Raw genomic sequence first — 11034 nt, 5'->3', positions numbered from 1 at the left:
AGGAGATTGTCCATCCTTCTCCCGTGAAGCAAGTGGTGAATTTGAACAATCTGAACAATGTCCCTTCAGGGTGACAGTCCATCTCCTTACCACTAAGCCACCAGAACTCCCTAATCGAGACAGCAGCCTATCTTTAGAACAAAGGAAGCATTAAAATCTGGGTTTGTTTCATTAACATATTGACAGCCATTTAACCTTTTAGCCAATATCTAGTTGGACTAAAGTAATTCTCTTCTGCCTGGCAAACCTGTGGAATGAAAAAAAAAAATTCCTAAAGTTTAATAAAGAAAAAGTAACTGAGGAATGGGCAAGTGGGATCTGTTCATCAGAAGTTGAACAATCTTCTCCTGAGCCTCTGAAAACAAACTTGAAGTTCACCTATGAGTAAATGGAGACAAAAATGATGAGGCTTCGTCTCACATACTTTGGACATATTGCAAAGAGGTGTTATTCCTTGGAGAGGGACAAGCTGTGGGAAGAGTAAAGGGTTGGCAAAGGAGAGGAAGACCCTCAACCAGTTGGACTGACATGGTGACTGCTGCAATGGGCTCTTGTGTGTCAGGAAATGTGAGGACAGGACTGAGTCTAAATCTTTTGTTCATTGGGTAGCTGTGAGTCATACTCAATGCGATAGGACCTAACAACAACAACAACAAAGGGCAAATGGCAGTTTATTGCTTTGAAATGTTAGCGTTTTCCATATTACTTGAATATTATATTTGTTGTAAGTCAGTCTCTCCTTGAAGCAGTCTCTAAGAAGGAGATAATTTTCTCTGGCATTCTCCTGGGCTCAACACCTGTGAAAGGGTGAAGCACACAGTATGGTGCAATAGCAGAAGGATTCACTTGATTCCCAGCGTGTTTCAGACATAAGGCCTTTCAGTGTTGTCTTGAATTATTGTCGATGATGATGGTACCTGCCATAGAGTTGACTCCTACACACAATAAGCCTATGAACAAAAGATCTGAGCCTTGCCCTATCTTCTGCCATCCTTAACAATCTCCACTCATGTTCATAGTTGAAGGCACTGTGTCAATCACTTTATTGACATCTTCCTCTTTCACTGATCATCCACTTATCCTAACTTTTCTTTTCCCAAGGACCTCAAGGACTGGCCCCTTCTGAAAACATGTCCAAAGTATGTGAGACGAAGCCCCACCATCTTTGCCTCTGTGGAGCATCCTTCCCTTTTGCTCAGTGGTACTGAACAAAATTACCCCTTTTTAGTACTTACTCTAAGATAGACTTGTTTGCTGTTTTGACAATCCATGGGATATTTGATACTCTTTGCCAACATCATAATTCAAAGGCATCAGTCTTCTTCAGTTCTCCTTACTCATCATCCAACTTTTTCACATGCAAATAAAGCAATAGAAAACACCATGGATTTTATCAAGCACTCTCAGTCTTTAACTTGACATTGCTATTCTTCAACACTCTTGGAGAGATCCTTTAAGGATTTTCCCAATGAAACACATGTTTTGCATTTATAATTGCAAAGACCATGGCCTGTATCAGGCACACCTTTGTCTCCAGATTGACACTGTTGCTCTTCAGTACTCTAGAGTGGTCCCTGACAGCTGACTTTCCCAATACAATTTGTCTTTTTATTTCCTGGCTGCTGGTGCCAAGAGTGTTGACTGTTGAACCAAGCAAGCTGAAGTTGCTAACAATCTCAATCTCTTATCCATCTATCATGAAGCTGCCAATTGGCCCAGTGTGAGAATCATTGTTTTCTTAATGTTGAACTGCAATCCATATTGAATGCTAAAGTCCTTGACCTTCTGCAGCAAACGCCTCATGTTCCCCTCAGTTTCAGCAAGCTAGGTTGTGTCATCTGCATAACATAGGTTGTTGATTAGTCTTTGTCCAATCCTGATGCCACATTTCTCCTCATAAAGTTCAGCCTCCAAAATGATCTGTTTGGCAGATAGATTGAAAAGGTATGGGGATAGGATGCATCCTTGATGCACACCTTTCTTGATACTGAACGATGCAGTTTTCCCCCGCTCTGTTCTAACTACTCCTTCCTGGTCCAAGTAAAGGTCTCACATGAACACAATTAAGTGTTCTGGGATTCCCATTTTCCTCAATGTTAGCCACAATTTGTTGTGATCCACACAGTCATATACCTTCACATAGTCAATGAAACACAGACATTCCTCTGGGACTCTCTGCTTTCGGCCAAGATTCATCTGACATTGGTTATGATGTTCCTCTTTTAGTTAAACCAGTTATGGTGCCTTCTCCAACCTCTTGCCAACTGTATTCCTATAAACCTAGGCAAAGGTCCTTGGCTCTGTTCTGTGGGGTGGCAATTCTAGCTCAGCTCTGTCTCATGTTGCTCTTTGGTTCTTTGCCACCTCTGCTACTCTTGGTCTGATCTGGATGTCCAATTAGCAAAGGAATCTCTGGTCCAAAAGTATGTGATGCCCTTTCTGCTTTTTTTCTTGATGGTAGTGAGATTCTCATTTTCTGCCTCTAGTCCTGCTTAATATATGCCTGGATAATGTAGCGAACTGACCAAGGCTGTCACTAGTAGTCTACACACCTTATTTGCATATTTCCATTCAAAAACGTGCTACATATTTTACTCGTTTTATTAGCAAGTTAATCCAGTTTCCTTGTTGGGGCCACAAACATGCCCCATTTGAACAGTCTTACCTAGTCACATCATGCTTGGGAGGGTGGAGTGATAGCACAAGAAAGGAAGATCCTGGATGAGATGATTGACTCAGCAGCTGGGGCAATGGGAGTGGGTGTGTCAGAGACGAGGAGGTTGGCTCAGGATAGTGTAGGGTTCAGAGCTGTTGTGCATAGGGTCGCTATGAATAGCAAGTGACTCAACAGCATTTAACGATAACAACCACACAACCCAGTCATGTAGTGAAAGTCAAAGCCAGAGGCTCAGAAAGCCACATTGAGTTTGCCATAGGACAAAAATAATGATATTTAAAAAATCTTCCAAAATGAACAAAATCTTTGAAATGACTCTTCAGCAAAGAAGGCATATTAATTCAAATAAACTTATGGAAAAATGCTCAATAAACATCTGTTGATTGAATGAAGTTTGGACTTCTCTAAAGATAGCTGCTACTTCATTAATTTAAAAATTTATCTTGATAATTATTTTCTAAAAATTAGAATAAGTAAAAATTGATTTAGTAAAATAATACATACTAAAGCTAAATTAAAATAAGTTTTCAAGTCTCTACCTTGAATTCGTTTCAGTAGACCAAAATAGAAAGCTATATTAAGAGATTTAAAAAAAAAACCACACCAAAACACAAACAAACAAAAAACCAAAAGAGGAGTTCTCCTGGCTTAATGGGTAAGTAGTTGTGTTGCTAACCCAATGACAGAAGGTTCGAATCCACCAGCTGCTCTATCAGAGAAAGATGAGGAAACTCATCCTGAATAATTTATAACCACTGAAAACCTACTTGAGGGTCAGCTATTAATTGGTTCTGACTCAATGGGCACGAGTTGAGTTTGAATTATATTGAGATATACATTGAAATAAACATTTCATAAGTCTGTTTCTTTTAGTTCTCCTTAATATAACATAACAGCATCATGCAAAGTTTGTTTTTGTTATTGTTAAGTGCCATCAAGTCGAGCTCGACTCATAATGACTCTATAAACAAAAGCCCTGGACCTTATATTATACGTTCATAGTGTTTCCAGAGGCATGTTATTTAGGAAGTGGATGCCACTCCTATTTCCAAGCCTGTCTAAATCTGAGAGCTTCACCAAACACTGTCCACCATGTGTAACCATTATGGCATTTCACACCATTTCAGCAACCTCAAGTTACCTCAGTACAGCAAATTGACCGGAGCTGTACCACTTGTAAGAATGTTTTCCCCAAATGTAAGTAACACCAGGCCAGGAAGCTACAGGCCCAAGGGCCCAATCAACTTTTAAATACAAAGTTGAGTAAAATTCATTTGTTGTTGTGTACCACCAAGTCAGAACTGATCCATAGCTGATCAGCAAGCAGGGTTTTATAAGCAGTAAAACACACAGGAGAAGATCAACCATCTTTCTCCCATGGAGCAGATGGTGGATTTGAACTACTTATCTTTGCATTGGCAATGCAATCCTTTACCATTAAGCCATCAGAGCTCCCTAAAATGCCTTTAGTGAGAATGAATTTAATTTTATCTATGTTCGCAGCTTTCTGAAGACCAAGTTTAATGCAGAAATCTAGAATGCAGAGTAAACTACAAGAAAAAAATATTCCATAAAAATAGCTCCTCTCAGTGTCCCACAGGTTTCACAATGATGGCCATCCCTCTAGACTCCAGAAGCCACCCAATGTACAGTTGACCAGCCTGGGGATAATTGTACTGGGGCTGTACTGGAAGCATGCTCTGAACACCTGTAAAAACTGCTGAGTTGGCATAGCAGAGTTATTAAGATGGCATCAAATTTCACAGGATCATTAAAGACTTCATGATCCAGGTAGGTGACCCAGCAGGGACAGATTGAAGATGTGCCTCTATTTATCACAAGCAGTTTGAAGATGAACTTCACCCAGATTTGAAATTCACAGGAGCCAGAATTCTTGCAATGGCCAATGAAGGACAAGAGACCAATGGCAGCCAGTTCTTTGTGATCCTGGCTCCTACCCAGTGGCTTGACAGCAAACACACCACTTTTGGCCTAGTGTGCCAGGGCATAGAAAAGGTGAATTGGATGGGAATGGTGGAAACACACTCTCAGGACCACCCTGGGGATGACGTGAAGCTCAAGAAGGTATATCCTTCTGGCTAGAGTGCCTGGCTACCTGTGCGCACATGGAAGTTTGATGCCCTGTGATGGCCCCAAAGACAAACTAGATTGTATATAAACTTCCTTCATTTTGGTCTTGCAAATATCAGGGCTAAGGGGTCTTTGATGGGTTAGAAAAATGTATCTTGTGACTTCAGCAGATGCTCCTTTTCTCTCTCCTCAGTGCTGAGGTTGACGGAGCACCTGCAGAAATGAGCATACATGCTCAGGCACATCACACCACCTCCTGTGTGCCTGCCTTCCTACAATTGGAACAAAATGAAGCTCAATCTCCGTCAGCCCAAGTATCATACCTAGCTTCTTTATGGAGATATAGATATTCTGGCCTATACAGCAGTCTTTGGTGGCTGACAGCCATGGATTCAAAACCAACTAGTGTCTGTCAGCCTGCTTAACTCTGCTCACACCCTCTTTCAGTCATCTACATTTGTTCTTCCAAGGAATGGATGTGTGTGTTTCTATATTTTCTCTCAAAACCAGAGTGTTCAACACTGCTGTTTCTGACACTTAAGACTTCCCATGGAAAGCCACACTGCATTTTTGCCTAATAGAAAATACACCCAACAATCAAGTTTCTAAGAGGTGTCAAGTGGGGAATGAGAATGTGTAATAGTCAAGAAAAGAATTTATTAAAGGCAAGTAGAAGCAGTGACCACCTGCACTCCTCTCATTCTAGAAAGAATAGAAATCTGTAGTGAACACCAAGATAGTTGAAGTTCTCCTTAGAAAGAGAAAGGACTCTCTTCAGGGATTATTGTAGTCAGGTCTGTGGGGTTTTTTTAAACTTAAGATTTTAATGAAATTAGATTTTTATATATGATGGGGTTCTGGTTTTGTTTTTGGTTGGGTTTTTTTTTCCCCTTTAATCTTCCTGTTTTGTTGGCAGGGTAAAAGTGAGAGAAGAGGAGGTATTACTTATGTAATACACAGAATTTTCCAAAGTAAAATGTTGTGAATGATTTAAAAAAAAAAAAAGGTCTTTTTCTCAACATTTTTAATGACTCAGTGAATTCAAGGTAGCATACCCAGAGAAATACTCAAAGCACAGCCAACAAAAACAAGAGTACATGTCTAAATAGACCACCACTACCTGGCTATAGTAAGATTTAGTGTTTGGAAAAACACTAACAGTTTATTTCCTCATTTCTGCTCATTTGTAGAGAGGAGCCAAGACTTGAAATAATACTGCTTTCCCTCATTTTTCCCTTGAAAGACTTTAGCTGAAGACTTACAGAATCCTCTGAGATTATATATTTCTCAAATGTTTCTTATTACGTCCTGTTATTATATGCCCTCAAGTTGGAACCAATTCAAAACTGACCCTCCGGGGGCTTTCAGAGGCAACAAATCACAGGAGAGGGGGCTGCTCAATGAGAGAAAGCTCATTGTTAACATTCTAATATTTCTTAATTTTTCACTTAAAATTTGCTCTCTGACAAAAGTTCTTAATTAGTCACACATTAAAATGTGTATGTGTTTCGTCTGTGTTTTCTTTTCCTGAAGTGGAGTAAAGGCTATTAACCTGTCCTTCTATCAATTCCAAAGAGCATCTGTTGGCTTTGAACTGTTTGTTTAAGGGATTGATGCACCAGTCACAGGTCTTTGCCTTTGTTAGTGTGCTCTGAGCATTGTGAGGAGAAAGTGTGCTAAAGGTCCACCAGGTAGTATGGCTACTGAACACAGCTTTTCCTAGATTAAGAAATTATGTACATATATGCACACCCATGTTTATTGCAGCCTTGTTCGCAATAGCAAAGAGTTGGAAACAACCTAAGTGCCCATCAACAAACGAATGGATAGAGAAGCTCTGGTATATTCACACAATAGAATATGCATTGAAAAACAAGGAACTCATGAAATATTATACAAAGTGGGTGACCATGGAGGACATTATGTTGAGTGAAGTATCTCAGTCACAAAAGGACAAATACTGCATTGTGCCACTGTTGTAGAACGGGACTGACATCAGGGTTGGGGTGAGACTGAGAAAAATTAGATAAATTATGTATACTGCATTGAAACAGATGAGGAAGAGAACAGTTTAAAAGCAATATATGATTGGGTATTATGGTTATGATAGGAGTCCAGAATTAAGGTTGCATAGTGGAGTGTACTTGGGGGTGCAGTGGTGGTGGTGATGGATTATATATCAATGAAGGAATCTTACTTTTCAAAGAGAAGAGAGAACTGGGGGTTGGGGGTTGGAGAAGGGTGGACAGGGAGAAAAATGCAACAACGAATGACTGAATAAAAATCCAAATCTCTGTAAACATTCATTAATATTAATAAAATAAAATTTAAAAAACCTCCCCCCCCCAAAAAAAGAAATTATGTATAGTCAGCAACCTGGATTCATCTAGCAATGTTCAAAGCCATACAATACTTACTAGAGGACTAGAGTAAAACAAGCCCAGGTGAAGCTGAGAGGGGCAGAACAGCCTCACGGCCTCCTGGTGCAAGAGTTCTCTCACACACTGGTGTGTGAGATCCTCAGCAAATGCTTGTTAGGAAAATTCAGAAATTTCGTAACTTAGTTCTTCAGAAAGATTCACTGACTATATATGTTGCACGAATTCTTCTACCTTTTTCAAGCTTTTCAGACATTAAAAGAACAGGTACATAAATTTACTTGGAAACTTCATTTCATTCCATTTCAGTACAGGGAAGATGATGATGCGGATTTTTGTAGAGAGTCTTCCTGTCTTTTCTGACCCTTCATCTTTTCCAGCATACTGTCTTTTTTTCCAAGGACGGGTTCCTCTTGACAACATGCTTGAAGTATGTGAGATGAAGTGTCATCATCCTTGCCTCTAAGGAGCATCTTGTCTGTACATCTTCCAAGACGGATTTGTTCACCTTTTTGGCAGTCTGCATGATATTCGGTACTCTTCACCAACAGCACAATTCAAAGACAGTGATTCTCCATCTGCCATATTTATTCAATGTCCAACTTTCAAATGCATAGGAAGTAAGAGTAAATTGGAATAATATGATTATGTTGTTGTTGTTAAATGCTGAGTTGAGCACAACTCATAGTAAGGTTCCAAGTTGAAGGCATATAATAACAAGAGATCTGATATAATGAACAAAAAGACCTGAACCCTGTAATATAACTATTGTCATTTCTCTATGTTCATAGATTTTCCAGAGGCATGTGGATTAGGAAGTGGATGCCCCTCCTACTTCCAAACCTGAATTAATCTGGAAGCTCCACCAAACACTGTCCGCAATGCGTAACCATTATGACATTTGACATACCAGTGGAAAAGCATTCAGCACCACAGCAACCCCAAGTTTCTTCAGTGCAGCAACTTGACAGACCAGTGCTGTACCACTTAGAAGAATGTTCATCCCAAACACAATCAACACCAGGCTTGAAGGCACCCCATCCACCAGGTCCTGGTTGACTCTAAACCAAGAGGCTTCCAGCCCACAGCTCATTGTTAGCTAAATCTAGCAAATCCAATCAGCTCACACCCAACTGTGAATGAAAAAACTCAAGCAAACAGTTCACACCCAAACCTCACCAAGACAAGAGAAACCATCTTCCTGAATTCATCTGCTTCACAAATGAGCCTCTAAACATGTATTTGTTGTTGTTGTTATGTGCTGTCATCTGCAACCCATAGTGACCCTATGCACAGCAGCTCTGAACCCTGTTCTGTCCTGAGTCAGTCTCACTTAATTCTGATACACCAACCTCCATTGCTCCAGTTACTGTATCACTCCATCTCATCTGGGGTCTCCATCTCCTATGCTGTCCCTCCACCCTTCTGAGCATGATGTCCTTCTCCAAGGACTGGTAACTTGCCATGTGCCCAAAGTATGTGAGATATAGCTTCAAAATCCTAGCCTCCATGGAGAAACTTGGTCTCACCCTCTCCAAGGCAGAGCTATTTATTCTCTTGGTGGTCCATGATATGTTTAAAAACTCTTCTCCAGCACCACAACTCAAAGGTATCAATTATTCCCTCATCCTTAGTCATTGTCCAGCTCTCTGATGCAGAGCAAGTAATTGCGAAAACCATGGCCTGGATGAGGCACACCTTAGTCTCTATACTGACATTGTTGCTTCTGAGTACCCTAGAGAGGTCACTGACTGCATATTTTCCCAGTGCAATTTGTCTTGAATTTCTGACTGTTGGTACCAAAAGCATTGACTGTGGAGCCAGCTGAAATTGTTAACAACCTCAATTTCTTCTTGATCTATCATAGTGCTGCCAATTGGCCCAGTGGTAAGAAAATCTGTCTTCTTAATGTTGGGTTTCAATCCATATTGAAGACTACAGTCCTTAACTTTCTACAGATTACACCTCAATATAAAGAAAAAAAATTCTCATAAGTGGACTCATAGGTAACATCATGATAGATGAAGATAAGATTGAAATTGTCAATGATGTTATTTTACTTGGATCACAATCAGTATTCATAGTAACAGAAGTCAAGAAATCAAAAGATGTGTTGCACTAGAAAAATACGCTCTCAGGTACCTCTTTAAAGCAAGGACGTACCTCTCTAGAGCAAGGAAGTCATGTGCAGTTTGAAGACAAAGGTGCACTTGACGCAAGTCATGGTGTACTCCATTACTTTCTATGCATGTGAAAATTGGGCAGTGAGTGAGGAAGGCTGAAGAATAGACACTTTTTATTACATGGTGTTGAGAAGAGTATTGAACCAGCTTCCAAAAGAACAAACATAAGTCTGGGATGAAGTGTAACCAGGACGTTCCTTAGAGAAAAGGTTGGTGAAACTTTGTCTCATATACTTTGGACATGTTGTTAGGAAAGTCCAGGCCTTGGAAAAAGACATTATACTAGGAAAAGTAGAGGGTAAATAAGAAAGATCAGAAGACCCTCAATAAGATAGTGAATTTAACAATGGTGTTGAGCATGGTGGAGATTGTGAGAACAACAGAAGTTAGGGCAAGTTTTCATCTGTTGTTCATAGGGTGAATATAAGTAATAGTCAACTTGATGGTTTCTAACAACACACTATACATCTATCAACACGCTATACATCTCATTGTGACCCTGCGTCTCGTTTCCTAGACTCTGAACCCCTGTGTGAGGAGACTGTCTTATCTTTCTCCCTTGGAGTGGCTGGTATACTCGAACCTTGGACCTTTCAGTTACCAGCCCACCTTGTTAAGCACTATGCCACCAGGGCTCTTTAGCAGGGCATAGGTAAGATCAATGCTCACATTTCATTTTTTCCCTCTAATCCTTTTAGAAAAATTAAGCGACGTTTTCTCTGGGAGGATGACTGATTTGTGTTTCTCAAAATGTAGTCAAATGTGCATGCATTACTGTACTTGCTAAAAATGCAGACTTGTTGTCTGTGACCATCTGAATGGATTCCAAGAAATTAGCCAAACCTCCAGGTGAGAGATACAGATATACATACATACATACATACATACATACATACATACATACATATACTGGAGGCATGTTGTTTAGGATGTGGATGCCGTTCCTGCTTTTAATACACACACATGTTTGAGAGTCATTGCCAGATTAAGAATTCACACACTGTTGTATCAGATTAATGTTGTTATTTACTATCAAGTTGGAACTACTCATAGCTGACCTTCCAACAGGTTTTTCCAAGCAGTAAATTTCACAGGAGGAGACTGCTTATCTTTCTCAGGTGGAGCAGCTGGTGGATTTGAATTGTGTGCCAATTTGAATTGGTGCACAGATCGAATGACAGTAGAATTCCTTACTCCGAAGCCACTAGAGTTACTGTATCATATTAATAATATAGATAAATTCTGATCTAGATTTTTTAAATAAAAATATCCAAAGAATGTGGAATACACTCTTGTCATTTTTTTTTTTAAAAAGAAAACTACACATATTTAAAATGTGGAAGATAGAAATGAAAAGAAAAAAAACCATACTGGTATCCAGATAAAAACATTTAATATTTGGTAATTATTTGAATGTATTTCCTTCCGATCTCTGGTTAGCATCATAAAAAAAAAACCCCAAACCCAAACCCAAATAATAAACAACAAATCAAACACCTTACTGCTGTTAAGTCTGACTCATAGCAACTTTTCATTGAGTCGGTGTGGTTATGCATCTTTATGAGAGGAGACTGCCTGAGAAGCAGCTGGTGTATCTGAACTGCCAAACTTTTGGCTAAGAGTGCAACATGCACCAGGGCTTGTCATGGGTTCTGAAAACCCTTGAAGGCAGGGCTTCTGTTTTCACATCGCTATATCCCCAGCT

The 11034-nt window shown here is 39.8% G+C and overlaps 1 pseudogene; it reads left to right on the top strand.

Moving 5' to 3' along the window:
• Positions 1 to 4780, top strand: part of LOC102861064 — a 9107-nt pseudogene extending 4327 nt beyond the window's left edge.
• The last annotated feature ends 6254 nt before the right edge of the window (positions 4781 to 11034 follow it).

This window comes from Elephantulus edwardii, unplaced genomic scaffold (genome assembly GCF_000299155.1).
Source record: "Elephantulus edwardii isolate Elephantulus edwardi_28Jun2011 unplaced genomic scaffold, EleEdw1.0 scaffold00101, whole genome shotgun sequence".
NCBI lineage: Eukaryota > Metazoa > Chordata > Mammalia > Macroscelidea > Macroscelididae > Elephantulus > Elephantulus edwardii.
This window is presented reverse-complemented; position numbering and strand designations above follow the sequence as displayed.